This window comes from Acomys minous (assembly GCF_964271855.1).
Source record: "Acomys minous genome assembly, chromosome: 9".
Classification (NCBI taxonomy): Eukaryota; Metazoa; Chordata; class Mammalia; order Rodentia; family Muridae; genus Acomys; species Acomys minous.
Genome location: NC_140490.1, coordinates 102,256,639 through 102,281,150, shown reverse-complemented (window position 1 = coordinate 102,281,150; position 24,512 = coordinate 102,256,639). Strand labels below are relative to the sequence as shown.

Sequence of the window (24,512 nt, the reverse complement as noted above, 5' to 3'; positions counted from 1 at the left end):
GAGGAAAGATTGTTCATGGTGTTAAAAAAAAATCTGTGCACTGATGCCATCTGGTAAAGATTAGAGAACAACAGATAGCATCCCGTGCTTCTGTAACGTAAATGCATACAGCTGTACATGTGTGGGGTTGGAGAGAAATAGCAAGTGATTTTGTCATTGTCCACACGACGCGTTCCTGGTGCTGGGTTAGCAGGAAATGGAGGACAGTACTGTGTTGTTGTTGCCCAGTTGCCACCCCTCTCCTCTGCCTGGGCATCATCCTCTTGCTGCATTAAGTGTGAGCTTCACTTTCGAACGTTAAGTGAATGTGTTTCCTGGCCTGTGGTCCTTCATTGCCTTCCATGCAAGTCCACTGTCGACCTCATGCTTTATCCAAAGAACTGGGGCTCCTACCCAAAGCTGAAGGGATAACTTACAGGATTTCAGTGCCAGGCTGCTCATAAAGGCCGTTGTCAAGGGCACTGTGGATTCTGCTTTTGTTTTCAACTCAGACTCTAAAGCCCATTCTCCAATGAGACGTTATGCTGCAAATCCATCACTCAGTACCCCAAACTGTAATTCAGTTGAGTATAATCTATAATTCTGTAATACATATTAGGAGAAAATTACAGTGGAAATGGGAAAACAGACCTCATTATTATCTTTAAGGTGCCAATAAATATTTCACTTGTGCTTCTTTTTTTTTTTTTTAATAGTTAAAGCAAGTTGTTCAAAACATTTCCTAAATTGACAGCAAATTCTAATGCAAACCTAAGACTCACTAGAGTCTGAGTCTGGAGCACTTTGCATTTGATTTAGTGACAGTGCTAATTGACCTGTGTAATAAATGCTATGACCACATAGAAAAGCTGAGTTGTGCACTAGTGAAAATAATATGATCTAATGAGAGAAATGTATGTAAGCACTCATCTTTCCTTAAACATTTTCTCTCGATTGTTCCACCACCACCATTAGCTACAACCCATCATTTCTTCCTCCTGAATATATTATTTATTGTTCATATTTTATCGCTGTAATTTCCTATTATCCATGCCACTTTTGTCTTAATTTTCCCATGCTCATATTTGATTTTATTTGTGTAAAAGTATATGTGGTGATGGGGGAATCTGTGTATGTTGGGCAAAGGTTGAGGCCAGAGGTCAGACGTCTTCCTTTATGCACTGCATCTTGGTTTTAGAGACATAATCTCTCACTGATATGGAAGCTAACTGATTGGTTAGACTAAAGAGCCAGAAAAGCATGGTGATGTCATTATGTGGGTCTTGTTTAGGAAACCGTGTTGTCCAGATGTCATGGGTGCAGTTTCCTTGTTATGTCTAGAACATACTATTTAGCAAGAGGCTTCCTCTGGCTCTTACAAGCTTTCTGCTCTCTCTCTCCCTTGATTTTCCTGACCCAGAGAGACAAACACATCTTCTCTCTTGTTTGTGCATCCCAAGAGAGAGGTGGGGGGGGGGGAGAATATGAGAGAGAGAGAGAGAGAGAGAGAGAGAGAGAGAGAGAGAGAGAGAGAGAGAATATGAGAGATATTAAATGCAGTTGTGCCACAGAAGATAACACAGCCCTGTCATGCCTTCCCCCCACCCACACATGCACAATGCCTGGCATGGGAAGCCTCCCATTTAGTTTATTGGTCAGGTGGTCCAGGAAGCTCCCTAAACAGTCTAGACAATTGCCAGTTTCCCCTCAGTTGCCCCCCAAAGCTTGAAAGTAAGATCCTTCTAAAGACACTACATACGTCAGAGAGATACCTTGGAAGAACTGATCTGGAGGTGGCCTAGAAGCCTTCTCCCTGAGGACTAACTCTCATCGTTTCAGAAGATGCCATGCAAAGCTGCCAAAGGAGAAAGGCAGTCAATAGTCCTACCCATCTGTAAGGCCTTCGAACCCCAATGACTGGCCTGACAAGGTGTCCACAATGCTGGAATAGCAGCACTTGGAGGCTAACCTAAAGCTGTTTGATTGAAATTGAGGCCCATTCAATAGGAGGGAGCTCACGTCTGCCACTGCACACCTAGCCAACTGCTAGCACCTGGAGAGAACATAGAAGGTAGGAGAGACCCTATGAGTGCCAACCACTTAAAACCAATATCATTCTAAACTGTATTATAAATACTTACTCTTGTGGCCACAGGTTAAGGTGGCTATCATGCCTCATCAAAGACGCTTCTTTTGCGATTGATGGAGACTACTATAAGAGCTCCATAATTGGTCACAATGAAGACAGGAGGTGGCAGCAAGGTGCCCAGCTCTAATTGAGTGTGGCAGTTTAAACAGAATTTATTTTTTGATGGAGAAATTTCACATGTTACTGCAAAGTTTTCCACTTCCAAACTCATTTGATTGGTGTCAGATTTTAAATTAAGGGAAGGCTTGTATCAGGGAAAAACGAGGGCACGCCTTCAACTCTCTAAATCAATTTTCTTATCAAAGCACAGACCTTTTGACCTCAGTTTACATATTCATTTTTTAAGTCTGAAATAATGAAATCATGGAAGACATAGGTTGAGAGTTCATCATGAGGATTATGCTGTGCAGGCATAACTGACTAGGTGCTTTTCCCAGCTAGGGACTACCGTGACAAGCTGTGTAGCCTCAGCCTCGAGAGAGCACAGCTGGGGGAGAATTAGAGGACACAAGCCATCCCACCCCTCTAACCAGAACCTTTCTGCCCTCTCCTAACCTCACACAGCCTCTGCAGCCTATTCTTTAATGTACCGTCATTGGTTTCTTGTTGCTGCGAAAGTATCACTGACTGCCATATAAAGAAAGGAAAGTTACTATATAGCTCATGATTCTGGGCTCACTGATGCATGAGGAATAGCTGGCCAGCAACTTCCAAGGACCCTTCTGTCTCCTTCTCTGCAGCACGAGGACTTGAACTCTATGCCACCACGTGGTTGCCAGGGAGCCCGAATTAGGTCCTCGGGCTCTCAAGTTAAGCACTTTATCATCCAAGCTATCTCACTAGCCCTACAGTTTGACTCTTTAAAAAAGAGAATTTTTAAACCAATACTTACTTAATTCGGAACATAATGAGCTCATCTTAAAGTACCCCAATTCTAAATGTCAGCAACAGACAAGCTCATGGTTGGTTTTAGCATTTTCCTTTAAATAGCATTCTTGCGACACTTTCCGGGTCAGAGTATACTTCCTGCCATCACACCTAAAGCCACTGGCAGTCAAATTGCTAAATAAGTCATGAATCTCACAGTCCCGGTGCACAGCTATCTAAGAGAAGGCTTTAAAAAACACTCCTGAGCTGAGTGAAAATCAAAGTACAGCACATCACAATTTATAGGATTGTGCCAAAATATGACCAAGAAGGAAGCACCTCACATGAGATTCCTATATTCCAAGAGATGAAAAGTTGTAAATTATCAATCTAAGCAACCTCCTCACGAAGCTGGAAGAAAAATATGACTCCAAATGGAGCAGATGGAATGACACATTAAACATAAGCACAGAGTCGGTGCAATTGGCTTTACCCCATCCTGCAGGATGGCGGGTGAAAAATGCTGAGAAACCAGACACTCTAGAGAAGAAGCCTGAAGCCAGTGGCAAGGTTTAAAGAGGGTAACCGCAATGCCCAGGAAGAGGAGTGGAGCCCCCACTGCAGTTAAAACCCTATTCTGATCAGAGGAATTGACAGCGACCTGTGATCAACTGTGCATTTCTGAAAGACCATATAGAAGAGGATGTGTCCTCAGATTATTGCAACTACCCTAAAGCCAGTTGGTGTGGCATAATGCTGGCAAACAGATGCTTACATTTCATTAAATGCATAGGAATTTTATTCTTGAAGATATGTCTCGAAAGCTGTTGGGCCACAAACAGGACCAAGGGGGAGGGGGGGTGGGAATCCTTCAGTCGGCATGTAAGAAAACAGGAAGTTATAATTACACCAGGTAATAGCCTGGACATCCTCACTGGAGGCTCAGAAGCATTAATGTTTTTCTCCACATATAGCTGAGCAATGCTTTCTCCTTGTAACTGGACCCCTGGCTGTCAATCAAGCATCTCTACATAGTACATTGCAAATTTTTTTTGTTAGCACATTTATGAAGTATCAACTTTAACAAGATGAAAATGCACACATTCTCATGAATGCTTGCTTGATTCAAAGGGAAAGTAGAGAAGACCAGACACCAAGAAAGACCAGATCTTTACAAAAAGTTGTGATTCATGGCATAAAGCCATGGACTCACATATTTCATCAAAAAGCAAAGCTACCATGTACCTGCAATCTAGCTTCATACATAGATGTTCGAATTATTCCTGAAGAACCTAGTTAGGGCTGGCAGTGCTGTTGAGTGGCTGGATGCTTTCTTAATATGCAAAACAGAGTGAATTTGACCCTCAACAGCAGTGTGTGCATACACAAATAAAAACAGAGAAAATAAATTGTACCTTAGAAAAAGGATTTGGTGTAAACAGGTTAAACCACAGGCCAAAATAAACAAAACAAGGTTCTCAATAGAAAGAGCATTAAAACCCAACAAAACTGTGGTAAAAATTGCAAAGAAATGGGTCTTATCATTATAGTCCCTGTTGATATCAAGCAGGCCAGAGAGAGAGAGAGAGAGAGAGAGAGAGAGAGAGAGAGAGAGAGAGAGAGAGAGAGAGAGAGAGAGAGAGAGAAGAGAGATCCTACACACAATTCTGCCTCCATTATTTGAAAACATGCTTTCCTTTAAGAGCATAAACTGAATACAGTATGAACTAGATCATTTGAATATCCCTAAAACAGTTATGGAAATTGCTCTAGTAGTTTAAAAACTTCCCCCAAATAAATCTCTGGGCCCAGATGGTTTCACTAGCGAACTCTTCCAAGCATTTAAAGAACTAACAGAACACAGCTTGAAACACCACCTTTCAGTTAACAGGAGGGAACACTTAACAATTTATTTCATCGGCAAACTTTACTGTAGTAACAAAATCAAAAACAGTCCAAGCAAAGAAGAGGCAGGAAAGGAAGCTAAGGAACAAATTCTTCATGGTATATTTTTATGAAAACCCTTCAGTAACAGGAAGAGTAGTTTCATAAATCAACAAAATGACTCTAACGATCTTTATACAACAGTTTCACAGCATGACTGACCATGAGTATTCACCTTCAACATACAAGACTATTTGTACATTATAATATCAGTCACTGACATCGCTATGTCAATGGATGAGGAGAAAAAGAATTCCATGACTATATTATCTGAGAAGGCTGATGAAACATTTGACAAAGTTCAATGCTGATTAATGTTTTGTTTCCTCATTCATATCTACTTGCTCCTCCTCTACTTGTTTAAAAGGCTTTGGTTTTCCTCCCCTGTTGTGTTGGTAGAACTTATAAAGCAAGAAATGTAGTGTGTATCCATTCTCTAGAGACACCCACAAACACCCACAAACTGAAAGACGTGAACAGAGGAAATATATCACTTCACAGTTCTGAGAATGCAGTTGAGATAACACTGCTATTTTTCGAGGAAAGATCTGCTCGCTCGCTCTCTTTCCCACCTTCTAGTACAGTGGTTCTAATGCTGCAACCCTTTAATATAGTTTCTCATGTTGGGCTGACACACAACCATAAAATTATTTCCATGCTAATTCATAACTGTAAGGTGACTATTATCAAGCATGATGTAAATATCTGACATGCATGATATCTAATATGCAACCCTTGTGAAAGGTCAGGACCTACAGGGTGAGAGACACTATGCTAGTAGTTTATTGGCAATCTTGGGCAACCTTGGCAGGCAGCAGCATTACAATGACCGTCGCCTTTGTCTTCACGGACCTTCTTCCTGAACCTATTTTCTCCTTCTTACTAGGACAATTGTCTTATCGAATTAGAGACCTAGTCTACCACAAACTCACTATATTAGCTATAATTGCATCCAAAATGCTCTTATTCTCAAATAAGGTCACCTTCCAAGACACTGAGGTTAGCACATCAGCATTTAAGGTATTAGAGGACACAATGCAAAAAAAGAGAACTTCTTCAACATGTTAAAGATCATCCAGAGGAAAATGTACAGCTACTATCACATTTGTCCATAAAAGGGTGAATACTTTCCATCTGTGGTTGACAGCAGGATAAGGATGTTCTCTGTTACCACTGCTGTTCAACTGCCATGTCAGTGAGAGAAACAATATGTTTATACATCTCAAATGAAAGAAAACTATCCCTGTTTAGAGAGGATCTAATCGTCTTTATATTTTATTTAAAATTTCAAAAAAAGTAATAAGCTTTATGATTATAGGAGGCAAAACCAGCTTACCAGTAAGAGGGGGAAAGAAATTAGATTTCTGAATACTAGCAATGAGTATAGGGCCACTAAAATTAAAGATGTGATACCATTTAAAATGTTTTAAATGACGTGCTTAGGTTTAACTCTAAGGTGATTTATATGGGATATTATATGGCAAAAATATAAAAAACAAAGTGATGCTGATGGAAATAAAGAACACAGCTTGTTCATGGATTAGAAGGCTATATAATAAAATATCATTTCACTTCAATTATAATTTAATACTATTCCTTATTTTTTTAAAAAATCCAGCAAGATACAGAAAATAGTTTTTTGAACATATATAGAAAGGAATAAACAGCTGCAATAGCTGTAATTGTTGTTGGTTTTTTTTAAGACTAAAGGAAAATATCACCCACAAACTTCATGTTTAATTACAGAAATCATCACCATTGAATTCAATAATCAAAGTGAGTGTACTCTTGATATGTGCAACAGTTTGAGTGAATCTCAAGAGCTTTGTTCCAAGTGACAGAGGTCACACACCATCTCGCTCAGTAAAACAATCTACAGTGGTGGGAGAATGCACATAGTGGCTATATCAGTAGCTTCTTACAGATTAGGAATTGTGGTGAGAATCTTATTGGGTACCATTTAAAAAAAGGGTAATACAAATAGGTATCTTAGGTAGGTGTGGGGGGGTAGGGGGATGATGCACACCTTTAACCCCAGCACTTGGAAGCAGAGGCAGACAGATTGCTGAGTTCTATGCCAGCCTGGTCTACAGAGTGAGTTCTAGGACAGCCAAGGCTACACAGAGAAGCCATGTCTCAAAAATTCCTACAAATAAATAAAAAATTAAAAGTCACTGGTGAATAAAATGGATCCGCATTTTGAGTGTTGTGGTTAAATGAATCCAGCAGGAAATTTAAAACAGGCAGAAATGAAAGGTGTCTCTCTTTATACACAGTACTACTGTCAATCTCCTGATTGTACTATGATTATATAATATCAATTTAGAAAACTGAGTAAACTATACATAGGTCTTTTTTGTTCTCACTTTGTAGCTTCCTATGAACCTGCAATAATAACAATTATAATCTGCAAAGTAACACTTAGCACTGCAGTTAGAAACAGGATGGTTAGCACAAAATATTCCACATCATTGATCTCCAGGAAAACAACTTCAGTCACAATGACACACTATGAGCTCAATGTAAGAAGACTCACAATACCAAATGATGGCAAAGAGGTGGGGCGGCGACTCAATTCATTGCCACCTTCTGCGTTGGAGATAACAGTGCAAATGTTCTATTCACTTTGGAAAACAGTTATCTTTTCCTGGGCATTTAGCTAGGAGACATGAACACATACATTCTGTTAGCGCTTGTATAAATATTACCCAGCAATTGGAAACAATCTTAACACCAGCAACTAGTGAGAGGCTAAACATGCTTTGGAGAAATCACAGTGGAAGAGTGGTTTACTGATAATCACTATGAAGCTGATGAGTTCCAGAAGCATTGTACTCAATGAAACAAGCCAGACACCATTTATCCTAGATCATATGTTTCCTTTAATAGGAACCCCTCAAAAAAGACCAAACTTAGATATACGCATGCATATTTATATATAATTATGTATATATGCAGACCTATATCTGTGCAGATTGAAACACACATACATGAATGATTAGTGGTGCCCAGATTTTGGAGATTGGGTGTTGCTCTGCACGACACACATTGCCAGTTGTGGGAATCTTCAATATCACAAGGATTATTATGTGTCTAAAGTGGGTTTCAAAACTCATCATATTAAATGCTGAGAGAGTGAATTGCACTAAAACTATGACCCAACTATCTACACATTTATACTAATACTTCCAGTGGAAGTGTGTCGCATGGATGAATTTGAGAAAAAGACTAGTGGGAAAGAAATGATTTGCAAGGTAATCATGGAAGTCAGGATGTTCTTGTACAAGGCTATTGTCAAAGAAATGAGTGAGAAATAGAGCCAGGTGGCAAAGATCATTCAGAATCTTTTCATTCTGGTGTGAATAAGAAATCCCTTGGCTTTGCCTCACATACATTGAAGGCAGTAACAAGGAACGAACAAGGGAGGAGCTTGAATAGCTCAGACCTAACACAGCCATTCTCAGAGAAAGTCAAAGAGTGAAAAGATGACCAAAAGTTTGTTTTTCATTTTTTTCCTTTTTTTTATTAATTTATTCTTGTTACATCTCAATGGTTATCCCATCCCTTGTATCCTCCCATTCTTCCCTCCCTCCCATTTTCCCCTTATTCCCCTCCCCTATGACTGTGCCTGAGGGGGATTACCTCCTCCTGTATATGCTCATAGGGTATCAAGTCTCTTCTTGGTAACCTGCTGTCCTTCCTCTGAGTGCCACCAGGTGTCCCCCCTCTAGGGGACCCCCCCCTTCTCCAATGTCTTGCCCAAGAGAATTTGCACATAGATTACATGTAAAAGAGTTGGCTGGGAAACCTCTGCAAATATTTCTTGTTAAACCTCACATCCCAAGCAACGAGACTTTCTCTCCCCAAAAACTAAGCTGAAAACCATTGGCATAAGGAGTTGATAAGAAGTGCCCAGGTCAGAGAATAGTAGGGTTGACTATGGAGAAGGAACAATGACATTAAACCTGAAGTCACCAGCATGAGGTGATGTTTCCAGTCTCAGAAGGTGAAATTATCATCAAGGAGTGCAAACACACACAGCAGAAAATTGGATCCAGTTAATTATCAGCAATCATATTAGTAAGAGAAAAAAAAGGAATAGCAGAGCAGAGATAGGAGAAGCAGGAGAGAGCCGGAACAGTATACAGATGTCACCCAGAGAAGGGACAGGTGCGAGCCACAGAGCAGTAGGATCATGTGCACCTATACAATGTGCCTAAAAAGGATTCCCCTACCCAATTTTACTGTGAATTAAAGAGGAAGTTAAAGATCTTGATGGATTTTTAAGGCCATGCATTACTTTGATTGAGTATATAATGAGGAAAATTGTGGAATTCTAGATGAGGTTTAAATTGGGATATTTATGCACTCAGTCTCATGTACATAATCCATTTCCCAGAATATGACTGAGCACTTTGCTTTCAGAGTGACAAAGAGTAAAGCCCCGTCAGTTACATTGCTGAATGTATCAATTTGAACTTCATTTTAATAGCAAAATGCTGTTATGTCATTTCTAAAACAGTTGATAAGGTATCACTCTGATGTAATTATATAATGGCCTTTATCAATCATCTCTCTCTCTCTCTCTCTCTCTCTCTCTCTCTCTCTCTCTCTCTCTCTCTCTCTCCCTCCCTCCCTCCCTCTCCCTCTCTCTAACATTTGCTCAATCAACCTATGATACTCAAATCAAAGTCACACTATCCAAAGAGTCCTCATAGACTTTTGAAATTGTACACGCAGAATCCAATGTCTCCAGCCATAATTACTTAGACAGAATAAAGCCAGAAGTCACTACATAGTATCACTGAAAGCCTGAACCAGTTAATTCTGGACAAGAGAAGTTACTTAACATCTGTGGTGACATTCTTAGTTAAAAAAAATAAATAAATAAGAGATAGAAGTTTTTTTTCTTCAAGTAGCTCACAAAAGCACTTTGTCAAGAAAAGTAATAACACATTGACTCCATCATTTGAAAATGACTTTTAAATTATTTAGTTTGTGAATGTTAAATAATAAAATTTTGAGGTAAGTGAGATACTGCAATCATTGATACACAACCATGAGGATCTAAAGTTTATCTCCCCTTCCTCCACTCTTTGAGAAAGAAGCAGCCAGACAATGGTGCCATAAACTTGTAGTGCCAGCAACTCCAGAGGGCTGACTCTTAACAATCAGACATTTCTACCCTGCCTGCTGTCAGGGACCTAGCAGAAGCCTATGTCATCACCTGCTGCTGCTAGGTGGGGCGCATACCCCACCACCACACACACCACCCCAGATCCTTTGTCTGTTGCCCCTCTGTCTCTGTTTCCACCAAAATGACATTTCAATTTTAGCATGTATGCCCCAAATGTAAAGGCATCCAAGTTTGGAAAAGAAACACTGCTACCACTTAAATCACAAATTATCTCTCATACACTGAATATGGGGGTCTTTAGTACCCCACTAGTACCAGAAGACAGGGCATCCAGACTAAAACATAACGGAGAAAAACTGGAGCTAACAGATGTTATAAACCAAATGGACTTAACAGATATTTACAGAAAATTTCACCCATATACAAAGGAATATACATTCTTCTCTGTACCTCATGGAAGTTTTTACAAAACTGGCTCATATACATACTCAGACACAGAGCAAATCTCAACAGATAAGAGAAAATGGAAATAATCACCTCTATCCTATCAGACCACCATGAATTAAAGCTGGACTTCAACAACAGAAACAACAGAAAGTCTAGAAACTCATGGAAACTGAACAACTCTCTGCTGATTTATTATTGGATCAAGACAGAAATAAAGACTTCCCAGATTTCAGTGAAAATGAATCCACAGCATACCCAAACTTATGGACCCAACTAAGTGCCTTCATGAAGAAATTGGAGAAATCTCATACTAATAACCGCTCACCTGAAAGTTCTAAAACAAAATGAAGCAACATACCCTAAAGGAGTAGATGCAGGAAAAATATTAAAATCAGAGCTTAAGTCAATAAAATATAAACAAAAAGAACAATACAAATGAAACAAAGAGTTCGTTCTTTGAGAAAAATAAACAAGATAGACAAACCCTTATACAAACAAACTAAAAAATGGAGAATGTCCAAATTAACGTAACAGAGCGGAAAAGGGGGCATAACAACAAATACATAGGAAATCCAAAGAATCCTAAGGACATACTTTAAAAACCTATACTTCACAAAATTGGAATATCTAAGAAGAAATAGATAATTTTCTCGATAGGGACAGTTTTCCAAATTTAAGTTAAGATCAGATAAACAATTTTAATAGGCCTATAAGCCCTAGTGTAATGGAACCAGTATTAAAAGCCTCACAAACAAACAAACAGCCCAGGGCCAGGGTTTTTTTTTTTTTAACAAAGAATTAGATCAGACTTTCAAAGGAAAATTAAGGCCAATACTTCTCAAGTTATTTCCCAAAATAAAAACAGAAGGAACATAGCCCAGTTCATTTTATGAGGCCTCAGTTACCTTGATACCCAAACGACACAATCACTCAACAAAAAGATAGTATTACAGACCAATTCCCTGCACGAACAGGAGACAACTAGATGCAAAAAGACTCAATAAAATACTTGGAAACCAAATCCAAGACCATAGAAAAAAGATCATCTACCATGATCATGTAAGGTTCTTCTCGGATATGGTTCAATATATGACAATAAATATGTTCAATCTATCATGTAAACAAACTGAATTAAAAAATAATCTAACAACAATAACAAACCCACAGGATCATCTCATTAGATGCAGAAGAGGCCTTTGATGGAAGGTTGTTCTCTCTTAGAAGCCACTCCTTTCTTTTTTTTTTAAATTTTAGTTTATTAATTTATTCTTGTTACATCTCAATGGTTATCCCCTCCCTTGTATCCTCCCATTCCTCCCCCCCCCCCCGCTCCCATTTTCCCCTTACTCCCCTCCCCTATGAATGTGACTGAGGGGGACTTCCTCCTCCTTTATATGCTCACAGGGTTTCAAGTCTCTTCTTGGTAGCCTGCTATCCTTCCTCTGAGTGCCACCAGGTCTCCCCCTCCAGGGGACGTGAGAATAGCAAAGTAGAAGGATCCAGAGGGTCCTAGAAACCTACAAGAAGAACGTTATGATAGGCAGATTTGGGCCGAGAGGTCCTGCTCAAACTATGGCACCAGCCAAGGACAATACAGGCCGTAAACTTCAAACCCCTACCCAGATCTAGCCAATGGACAGGACATTCTGCACAGTTGGGTGGAGAGTGGGGTATGACTTTCACATGAACTCTGAAGCCACTCCTTTGTAATGAGAGGCAGAAAAGGAGTGGATCCAGGGCGAGGCAAAATGGGGAAAACCTAGGAGAAATAAAGGGAAGAAAACTGTAAATAAGATACATTGTATGAGAAAATAATCTATTTTCAATACAAAATATATAATAATTTGTTGACTTCTACCTGCTTTTCACATCACTCTTTTGTATGACTTTTGAACCTTGTTCTTCTTTCTTTCAAGATTAATAATTACTATAATTACTATGTTGAAACGTATGGTTTTATTCATCTAATGTGTATTTTTTTTTTATCTTTAGGCCCTTTATCTCCAATCATCTTTCCTCCAGTTAGTCTTTTTTTTTTTTTTAACATTTCTGTCCTCTTTCTTGTTTGTTTCATCTGTCTGTTTCTCTCTGCACTTCCCCTCCAGTCTCATTTTCATAATAAGATCCTTTTGAAGGCAATTGAGCCTTGAAGAGTTCTGGACCATTCTATCAAACAAGTTTATAAAATATTTATTACATATATATATATATATATATTACATGTGTCTGCCTGACTGAATGTCTGTGCCCTTTGTGTGTGGAATTGGAGTTCCAGATGATGATATAACACCTTATACAGGTCCTTTGTAAGAGCAGCTAGTGTTCTTATCCTCTGCCCCATCTCTCACCAATCCCTGCTGAAGAGTTTTCAGATTTACTTCAACTACCACTCCCATCAAAGAAGGCAGTGCCTTCTTTTCCTGAGCAGATGGCCACTTAAATATTCAGTGTGACAGCCTGGCACTAGCCATCATTTTTACTTCTTCACTGCCCTTTCCAGTGGGTTAGGACATTGGGTGGACAGATCATCAACATTAGAAAGGCTTGTAACAGAATCATTTTTTTCAGTGTCTCTTTTCATGAGTCCTAAGCTGTCCAATATGTCTAACAGACCATCCTAATACTGTAATTATTGTAAATGTGCTTTGAAGTTTGACAACTTTAGTTTGGAGGGGGAGTGGGTTTTGTGGTTCAACATTCAAAAAATGATGGTTTATTTGGTACTAAACATGCTCTCTTCTTCATGTCATAAGGAGAGGCAGAGACAATGACATTTCCTTGGTGTTAGTGACTGTTTTCTTTTTAATTCTTATTCATTTTTATAATTTTCTATGGGCTTTAAGGAAGGTGTTTGAACTAAAATATTTTTCCATGATGTTAAGTAAAAATATGTTGATATTTGTGTGTATGTGAGCATATGTATATGTGTGTGTGTGTCTGTGTGTATATTCTACTGGTTATAAGTTTGTATAGTGTCTGCTCACTGAACACTGACCTCTTTTTAGGCAGAGCTATTTTCTATCTCTTCTTTTTTCAGCCTCTAGTGCTGAGCAAGGTAGACCTTCAACAAAACATTTTAACTTGAGTTGAATTTAGCTAATTTTATTTATTTCATTGTCTACTTTAGTCACAGAGAGGATCAAATAAGTGTAGTGATGGTGTGTATATCATGATGTCATCAATGGGGGAAAAGTAGCCCTAGCAAAGCACTTCAGAATAGGTCAGAATGTTTCTTTTCCCTTTTGTATTGGCTTTCATTCTCTAGAAAGATAGATCCCATATGCACCAATGCACTTGGATTTTACACACAGACATACGGAGGGAGGGGGAGGGAGGGAGGAAGAGAGACAGACAGACAGACAGACAGGCACACAGAGAGAGTAACATTTTATTTTATTGGATACAAACACAACAACAACAGAGAGGAGACACAGACTGCACACTGCATACTAGTGTCTAAAAACATCCTAGACCCAGTTCTTCTTCTTCCTTGACCTCCGCCTTTTTCTTTTACAGCCTCTGGACAAATCCACGATGCCTACGCCCATATCAGAGAGGACAACCACCTTCGCTGAAAAAGTGGACTGACTTAAACATTAATCAAACCTCGAAGACAAAGACATGCTCGCAGCAAGAGTGATGTCTAACAAAAAGCCGGGTACCACAGTCTAATCTTGTCAATCCGTGAAACTGACCACATCCTATGGTGTGCTTTAGGAAACCACATTTCCTTCAGCTGACAGGGCTCCAAACTCAAGTGCTGTCCTAGACATTACATGGAGAGAGTGCTGTGGTACACTACAGCCCACAAAGCCTCACCAAAGGAGCACTGCAGAAGTCAAGGTACAAGTGGTGATCCTTGCTGTGGTGCCCAGATTTATTCTCCTTAGTACGTAATGTTATTGTAAAAGAAAAAAAAAAAACACCCAGAAAGCAGCACATCTCCAGGAAATAGCAACATAATTGGAGCTTAGTCTTCTTCCTTCACCATTCCTGCTCTCTGGCCTCACGTGATGGGTAATTTGGAACTGTGCTTATGTATGCTCTGGCTAAAATCTGAGATTTATAATGTTTCATAATCAACCCGCAGAGTGAGTCCCAATTTCACGTGAGCTGAATGGAGACTCAAAAAATCAAGCAACAAATATTAGGATTAGCCTTCCATTTCACCCCCTTTGAAAAACGACTCCTTGCCGCCGCATGAAGGGTTCTCTAAGCTTTAATACTGAACAGAGATTTAAAAGGATTTAACATCAACCACCTTCCAGTAAACACCCCAAATGCATGTTAACATCTAGTATTTCATCTTTCTTTGAGCACTTCCAAACTGTAATGTTCTGGTCATGTAGAAAGACCGTCTGGCCCGTCTATTGCTATTCCTTCGAAGTATCCGCGGTTCCCCACTGACCCTTTTTCAACAGGGGTTTTTTTTTTTTCAAGTCCTTAGTTTCTGCCGCTGTTCTCTGTCTTGCTGACATCAGTTGCTCAGATTTATGGTGCCATGTGCAGGGGTTCCCACTGTGCATGACACTATTACTAATGCCTCTCTCCCTTTCGCAACCTGTGTTTATAACAGCCAGTTAGTTGCTTTGTCCAACTCTTTGGATTCCTGGGGCTTACACCTCACTGAAATAGCCCTCCTTTTGCCAAGGTACTTTGAAAAATACTTGACTCTATTCTCATGGAGAACTATTTTTAGAGCCAGCAGTGGACTTAAACAGATCTGCTCCTTGATTGTTTATTTTCGCCCAGACATTTATTTGGAAGATGTTAGTTCTCCTTGGGCTTCCACAGATGCCCCATTTCTTCATTCAGCATCTTCTAGTGCACCAAATATGGGCATGGCCAGCTTCTGCACAGATGAAAGAAAAGCTACGGCTTCCTTTAACGTGAAGGTATCTGTAGTGTCTATTTACTAATAGATGATCTTCGACTTGTGGCTTTCTTGCATCTCGGCCTGTGCGTTGCGGGTGATAGGTGACCATAGGGATGTGTGTGTGCATGTTCTTGTGTTAGGGTGCAGACGGATGCCTGCATGGTCCTGCTGTGAAAATCAGTGTGTACTTTCCAGTGTCCCTTCCTGCCTTTCCAGTTTGCCTGACTCTCCCCCACTCCTGGCCTAGAAGCGTCCCTCAACTCTTCTGTCTGTACATTGGACATCCCTTTGGGGGATGGGTACCTGGAATTATAGACACTTAATTCTAGCTTTCATGGGGGTTCTGGAATGGGAGCTCAAGTGGTGAGACTTGCCCCAAATGCTTTTACTCATGAGGTGATATCCTTAGCCCTGTCTTTAGTTTTCTCCAACTGCATGGAATACATTTCTTGACAGGATGTCTCATAGCAACTTCCAAGTGGATAATAACAATTGGCATCAGCAAATATGGGCTGATATTTTTAATTAAAAAATGATCACTGTGAGGATGATGGGCAGCACGCCTGGTTTGAATAGGATGTAATTTCTGAAAGATCTTAGTAACACTGAAAACCTACCCCACCAGGTCTTCCTTTTAATCCGTATCAACGCTCAAAGCGCCTCCCATTCATACAGCATTTTGTACAAGGTGACACGTTAATAAACACGTGTTTGGAAATTATACTGGATTAATATAATCACCCATGAATATGTTAATTTTTCTGCAACAACTTCACAAAGCATTCCATTATATCTTCACATGGACTATTGCTGATGCTTTAAAATCTTTGATTTACCTAGATCTGTCGATTTGTGGACTTGTCACAAAGCCTGTCTTTTTATTTGTATTTTGTTGTCTTTGTGTCTGCATTGTATTCATCTGTAAGGATGTGGTATGTCGAACTGTAAAGGTTCCTGAGGCTGAGGCAACTGAAGTTTTCTTTAGTGCCTCCTCCAGAAAAAGTTTAGTATAATTGTATATACTGTGCAGGTTCAAAGACTACTGAGTAAATGAAAATAAGATTTATTTACTACATTAGAATTTATTAGCCTAACCATTTACTAGGGGAAAGCATATGATATAAACATAATATGATGAGGATTAATGTTAGTTTCATAAACATTTGTTTCCAAGAAAAGTGAAAACAAAACAAAAACAAAAAACCCACAATCATTTGAGAGACACTTCATGGATAGCAAACAGATATTGCTAAGTCTTCTCTACTACAAACAAAGATACTGGCAAAATTACCTAAATTATCCATCTCAAAACACTAGAAATCACCAAAAGCTATACAAGAAGGCAGGCAATGTTTACAGAATCTATGATTTTCATAACACTAGTGGGACCAGTGGTAAGATGATACTCTCCCCAGTTTACTACTGCATGGTCAAGCAACTATGGTGGTGGGAAGCCTTGGAGCCACTAGAGAGAACTTGATTTGGGGCACTTCACACAGCTTGACACCCTTGAGCACCATCACTGAGCACACCTGGAGCCTGGGGAAGCCAAGGTCCACTCTAGATAGAGCTTTGCTGCTGTTTAACTAGATGTGGATGGAGTTACACTCATCTGACAGTTCCAATGTACAGTTCATTGCCAAAAGCAAATAATTAGTTGGGATAGTTAGCATCAGACCAGCTGACTAAAGCTACAGTATCCCTTGAAACAAATTTGAGAGAAGATGCTCCTCTAGGTTTTTGAAAAGCCTTGATATATTTCTGGAAATCCAGAAGTCCAAGGACATCCATCTCTCCAGGAACAACTAGTGGGGACCTCAGTTATTTATTATGAGTGGCAAGCAGGGGGTGAAGGCTAACACAAATGTGAAAGATAATTGAACTTCAAAAGTGTGCTGCCAGGCACAGAGCTCCCATTAAAGGTATCCTATTAGCTCAAGTGAATCTGCCTTATCATTGGCCACTAAGATATACTGACCAATAGAAAAAAAACTTTCATAGAGGCTTATAAATGCAAACAATTGTGTATATACACATATTAGACAGATAGAGACCAGATAGATACATAGATTGATTGAGAGACAGATAAATAAACAGGAAACCTTCTATGGATACATCCTGCAACAAGTAGATAACTTATGTAACTAATCTTGGAAAGTCCAAGATAAACTAAAAATATCTGCTACTAAATAGAAATAATGAATCTAGAAGAACTTCATTATACAGCCAATCTCCGTTATGCATAAATTCCTGTGTTTTAAAATAATTTGTTCACTTGATAAAATTTATTTTAATGTCAAAATCAGTACCCGGGCACTTTCACAGTTCCAAGGTTCTGAGTGCACAGCATAGTGAAAACACTGAGTAGTGGAATACATGTACCCCTGGGCCAGATGGAAGATACTCTCTGCGTTATTAACATGACTCTGATGCAGAGATGGCCAGATGATTAAACCAGTAGTCGGGCACCAACAATGAGTCTTCTGTCTCTAAACCTTTTTTTTTCTTTTTCATAAGATAAAATAGTGGAGCTAGAGAGATGGCTCAGAGGTTAAGAAGAACACTGACTGCTCTTCCAGAGGTCCTGGGTTCAATTCCCAGCAACCACATGGTGGCTTACAACTATCTATAATGTTATCTAATGCCCTCTTCATAGAGTCTACTAGGATGAGTGTGTTGCTGAGTTACAGCTGTGAGCCCACAGCCTCTAGAAGAGAAGCTGCTACTGTTATTCAGCTAGATGAACATAATATGAAACTTCTCTCTGAACTCTTTGTATGCATCGATTGACGCGTCTCTTATCCTTCAACTGAGAAGTTTCTTTTTGAACGTGATGGCAATGAATAGAAAGACACAGTTAGCTGGTCAAAGAGCAGAGGATAAGTGTCTGTGGAAAGAATAGTCCTAAATGTGCTGTTTATGTCATATGTCTGGCCCCAGACATTGGGGCTCATCGTTGGAGAGGGGGTGGGGAAATTGTCAGAGGTAGAGTTTGTGGCAGCGTTGTTGCATAACGGATTTTTCTGAAGATGATGGGTCCATTGTACACACACACTCACAGCAGTTGTGACTGCATGCACGAGACTAAGCCAGTCAAAACTCCAGTAGGGAACAGGGCAGAGACCACAAAGTCCCACCACTAGCTCAGGGCCTTTTAGCTTCTGAGGGAAGGAGAATAAGTTTTCTTTATGAGTGGAATCCTGTTAGGTTTTCCATGTTCGAGTGGATCGACCTGCACCTCCCCCAACACACACACACACTGACAGTGCTAAGTGTACACAGAGGGTGAAGATTAAAAAAAAAAAAACATATGAAGTTAGGAAGAAAAAGTGGTGGGAGTTACCGAGGGAAGGGAGGCAGGGTGAATTGGATCAAAATACTTTGCACTGGGTATGATGAAACCGAACAAAGAAAGGCAGACAAGGGAGGGCATGGGGGTGGATGTGATGAGAGTACACGATACACGTGTATGAAAATGTCATAATGAATCCTATTATGTCGTAAAATGATCATAACATAAAATATGTGGAGCTTAAAACATAACAAAAATCGGGGGCACCAGAGTTCCTGTCAGAGGAAGTCCCTGCTCTCCCCACAACCGTGAGGAATGAGCTGTCCATTGGTTAGATCTGAACGGGGGGGGGGGGTCTATGTTTACTGCTGCTGGAGGGGGCACAGCAACACACAAAGGAAGAGGAAGCAGCTTGGAGGATGAGACCGGATATGCTGTGGCTATATGCTAGGGGAGGAGGTCCCTTTATATCAGAGGTCTAGGGGAGAGGAACGGGGAGGAAGATGGAGGAAGGGTGGGAACAGGAAGATACAAGAGAGGAAAATAGCATTCGGATGTAATCTGAATAAATTATAATAAATTAGAAAAATTTTAAACATAACAAAAAACGGCGAACCAGAAGATATGTACTTAACTAAAAGGGAAGAAATGGGGAAAGAAAAAGACGTAAGCACGACATATAAAAATCAAATAGTAAAATGGCAGGTGTAAATGTGACCGTTTCCAATAGTTACATTCATTATAAATGGGTTTAAAACGCTAACCGAAAAACATAGATACACTGGGTTTTAAAATAATCCTGCAGGAAATGAATGAGGTCCTGAGTAAATGGATGTTGTAGACATGGGCAAGGCCATGTTCAGGGGCCGGTGCCTCAGCCCTCTCTGTGTGAGCCTCAGAGGAGTGTGGGTCTTCCTCTGATGAGAATGTTGACAGTGTATGAAGAAATGTCCACTGCAGCTTTCTCTCCATGACCAAGTTGTTTATGGTCCAAGACTGTCCTCCTACAGACACTGCTCCTAGCAAGCTTGGCTATGTCTGCATCCTTGTAGATCTGTATAGAATAAATATGCCGAACTTCCAGGATGCTGTGGCTTCTTCATATGATAACTCTGCCTACCCAATCGCAGCTTTTCTCTGTGTTTGTCTTTTCTTCATTCGTTCACCACTCTTGTCAGGTCAGTCCCCGGAGCCAAATAGGATATGGCACAATTCATGCATATGCTGCATATAAGTGAATGATATTACATTCTAGGATACAGATAATCAAAACCATTTGAGAAGTAGGGTGATTATATTAACGTAAGTTACAATGCCATAATTAATAAAATACATGTTACCACAAGTGGCAAGACATAACAAAACACAGCCAGCCGGATTGAAGGGGGCAGTGATCAATTCAATAGTAGTAGGTGAATGTTTCACTATTGGTTATTGACAAGGCAACTGTATAAAAATCATTTGCTGACAATGGAAAAAGGGGGTTGTGGCAGAGCAGTGAAGATGAAGAAATTGGGCAATTTTCCAAAACCTTTTTGTAAGCTTTCAATGGCAGCATTTAAATGTTATTTTAATGTTCCTGGCTAATTACCAAAAGAGTGATCAAAAGCAGAGCTGTGATGACAACACCTGGGAAACTGAAGTATAGTGACTGAAAGTGCGGCTGGAGGGATGGCTCAGTGGTTAAGAGTGCCGCCTGCTCTTCCAGAGGTCCTGAGTTCAATTCCCAGCAACCACATGGTGGTTCACAACCATCTATAATGTGATCTGATGCCCTCTTCTGCAGATAAAAGCACTCATATGCAATAAATAAAATAAATAAATCTATAATGACTGAAAGTGCAAAGTCAGTCTGAGTGCATAGCTAGAGCCAGCTTCAAAAACTGATAAACCAAATAAACAGTAATGGTTCAAAAACTTTACTGTATCAGTAATCAGAATTCTTAAGGTAAATTACACTGTTATGATAGCTCCTTTTCTTTTTATATGACTTTAAATTTTAAGCATTTATAATTAATGGAGTCCATGCATGGCACAAAATTTAGAAAAAGAAAAAACATGATCTTAGATCCATAAGTTTGGGCTGATTTTTAAAATCTGTAATATATGCTTGTGTAACTAAATGATTGGTTATATTACAACTATTTTATTAGGATAAATTCATAGAAATAAAGCACTTATATCAATAGATGTATTCATTTAAAAAATTTGGAGACTGTGCTTACCACTATACTACCAATGCATTATTTTTGATACATAAAAACATAGTGCCTTCTAGAAACAATAACTCACTTCATATTTCACTGCCATGCCACAATAATGAATTTTCTAAGAAAGCAACTTCTGATTGTCAAGTATATTCTCTTTTATCTAACTCTCCTGTTATAGTTGAATATTCCAATCATTCACTTAATAAACAGTTATTTTCTGCACAGCAGCTGCTTTGTATCTGGAGCATTTCTTTTTTTTTATTAATTTATTCATATTACATTGTTAGCTCTTCCCTTGTTTCCTTCTATTCCTCCCTCCTTCCCACTTCTCCCCTTCTCCCCTCCCCTATGTCTGTGACTGAGGGAGACCTCCTCCCCCTGTATATGCTCTTAGAGTATCGAGTCTCTTCTTGGTAACTTGCTATCCTTCCTCTGAGTGATCTGGAGCATTTCTACAGTGGCTTAAAAAAGAGACATGATTTTGTCTTCATGACCTTCTCACCTTTACACCACTCAACTAATAAGATGACTATGGTCAAATATACTTATTTTTTTGATAATTGTTTACAAAACAATCTCAAAAGTAATGACAGGTTTTCTAACACTTCTGTCAAGGTTCACACTGTCTTCAGTTTCCCTGGAAACCAGGTGAATATCGGGGAGATTTCCCAAAACATACCATAGGATCAGTTCCTTTGCTGGTGTTGAGACAGGGAAAGTTGATTTGTGTTTGTTTTGAGATGATGTGGAAGAGAGTGGAGGAAGTAAAAGTGAATTAAATGTGTGCGCAATATCTGGGGGTAGACTGTTGTTTTTAAATTATCTGTATGACCTAATAGTTGTTTATTATTAGTAGGGCCTAATAATGTTTACTATCGGGCCTATAATTATTATTACGGCAGTATATTCTAGCCTGCTGACAATCAATCGAGACACGGACACTTGTTATATTTTAAAATAACCTTAGTTAACCTGGGGCAGGGCAGACATTAATCCCTTAAACTACTTCCCATAGTGGGGCAGGTATGGGATACCTACCCCAATCCCATGCCATCTGTTCCTAATAATTTCTCTCATGCTACCTCCCATTCATAAACCCAAATACTTGTTAATGTTCTTCATCTGGGCCTAATGTTCTTCATCTGGGCCAAATCTCCGTCCACGCCGGCCATGTGCTTCTCTTCCATCTGACCCATGGTGGCCTTCCCCTTCTCCCTTCTCCTCGGGTCCTCCTTCTTCTTCCCAAGATTCTCTCTGTCTTTCAAGGCCTGGAACCTTAGCCATGACTATAGCATTTGCCCTGTCCAGGTGATGCCTTTTTATTAATTAGCATCAAAATACATCAGACTAACCTCCAACAGTAGACCATCAGAGGCAGATTAACATCAGGAATCTTTCCATTCAGGTACTTGATTTTGCATTTCCACTGAGAAGTCAGGTGCTTTCAATGGATACTCATTTATAACGTCATGACTGAAAGCATTTGAAAAGTAATATAAATAGAAAACGCCACTGATTATATCGCATATCAGTAATGTAATAGTAATCGATACTGAATATAATTTTTATCCTGAAACACAGGAGATGTAATATAGCTAAAACACAAAAAATAAATGCTTTTTTGTTTAATCCCAATTACTGAAATACATGTCTTAAATATAAAAATGTTCAATACCTTTTCATTTCTGCCTCTTTTAGAAAGGGTTCAGGATTTGAAAGCACACCCCCAAACAGCACAACACATTGATGCTTTAGTGGTGGGTTAGGCTCTACATGAACACATGAGTGTTACAACTTTTAGGATTCACCAAAGAAACTAGTAGAATTATTTTTAGAAGAAGCATATAATTTTTTGCTTTAGCGAATTTTTACCATATAATAATTTTCAGCAAATGCATCTGTTTTGTGATTGAAAGCATCAATTTGGAAAAAGGTTGACGATCTCTGTATGATTAAAGTTTCACCACTGAACACCGGAAATCAACGCAAACGCACAGCTGCATGCATTGCCCTTGAGAACAACAATTCATGAAATAATAAGAAAGAAGGAAATCAACACAGAGATAAAAAGAGAAATTTAGGATGATCAAAGACTCTCGACCTACATTTATCTGTATAAGACTGTTTATTAGCAGAAACTTCAAATAAATTGGGTCATTAAAAAAACCCAGCTTGATATAGCAACCATTAAAATAAAACCCAAATACTTTTGTGCTATCTCAGAAATGCTCCTGCAGATAAGTTTCACTTATGAAAGGCACATAAGAAGCAGAAATTGACTGGCTAAAGATCAAACATGTAAAACTTTAAAGTAACAATAAAAATAAACGTGCATTGACTCGAGAAAGGAAAAGCCTTCCTGGAGCCTTCCCACTGACTTCATAAGCCTATGAACCAAGATTCTTAGAATATCAGTTGCTGACTGAGTAATTGCTAGGGATCTTGGCTTCTTCTTGAGAAAAGCATTATCCATTGAACAAAGGATTTAAAGTGAAAAGAAAAGATAGGAAATCAATAGTAGTAATCCAGGGTTGCTTAATCTTGGATAAAGCCTTTGGATGACAGTTGTCATGAACCATTTGGGGGGCAGGCTGTAAAATGAAGACTACATTTTTACATAAAATACACAATATAACCATAATACTTAAGTCCCTGAAATGTTTCCATAGAATGTCTACATTAAATTTTATCTACTCCCATTTCTCTCTCATGCTAACAGCTCAAGGTAACAGTGACTAACCTCTTCAGAAGTTAAGAGAATAAATTTGTTATGAAAAGTATTTTATATTTGGAAAGCTACATTGTTTCTTCTAGGGGTGTTTACTCTCTGATAATCACTAGAGCAACTGTGTAAGTTCTGGACAACGATGCAGCTAAACACTGGGTTCCTTATAATTAAAAAAAAAAGCTAGGAGTGTAATTTTCGGAGTAAGCACTTAATAGACTACTTGATATCTTCCAGAACTTTATTTTTCCCAACAAGCATTTTGATCATTGTTTGAACTTTCACTGAGGATTCAAGAATGGCTAAAACATTGCAAGCATTGGAACACAGAAAAAAAAAGATGCTATGAATGACAAAAAGTAATCACTGTTCTTCTTGAGGTGAGTATGATGCATTCATGTGAATTATCTAGATTTGTAAATAATTGAATCTAATTGCTAAGAGTTTTTTTTTTCAAATAAATGAGCAACATCATCAAGAGGACAATACCCATTACCTTTGTGTCACTGTGACAAAATACCAATCTAATGGAGGAAGAATTTATCTTAGCTCATATTTCAGAGGACTCACTCTGTAGTCACTTGGTTTATGTTTCTGTGTCTACAGTGGTCCAGAACTTCATGGTGTAGGAGGATGTCGTGAAGCAAGGTACTCACATCATGGCAGACATGACATAGAAGGAGAAGCAGGACATTAAGTAAGGCCACTTACTGGCTTACTAGCTCTAACTAGATACTAGCATTTCAAGCTTCTAGAACCTCCTGAAAAGGATGAGGACCTAGGCTTTAACACACAAACATGACATTTCATACTTAAACTATAAAAGTGCATCCTTTTAGTTTGGCATACACTGGCAATTAAAAAAAAAGATTATTGATTCCAATGA

General features: G+C 39.1%; 2 long non-coding RNA genes across 2 annotated transcripts in view; one reads left to right on the top strand and one right to left on the bottom strand.

The window, feature by feature from the left end:
* LOC311605309 overlaps nt 1-15,151 on the top strand; it is a 169,674-nt gene extending 154,523 nt beyond the window's left edge. The window contains exon 7 of the long non-coding RNA XR_014781892.1: nt 14,040-15,151. This is a non-coding gene — a long non-coding RNA (uncharacterized lncRNA). The remainder of the gene's footprint in view (nt 1-14,039) is intronic.
* A 4,687-nt stretch (nt 15,152-19,838) lies between these two features.
* On the bottom strand, nt 19,839-24,294 carry LOC311604456. The gene is made up of 3 exons (XR_014781504.1): nt 24,197-24,294; nt 22,254-22,374; nt 19,839-19,915 (listed from the first exon to the last, which is right to left on the bottom strand). It is a non-coding gene; the product is annotated as an uncharacterized lncRNA (long non-coding RNA).
* Between the last annotated feature and the right edge of the window lie 218 nt (nt 24,295-24,512).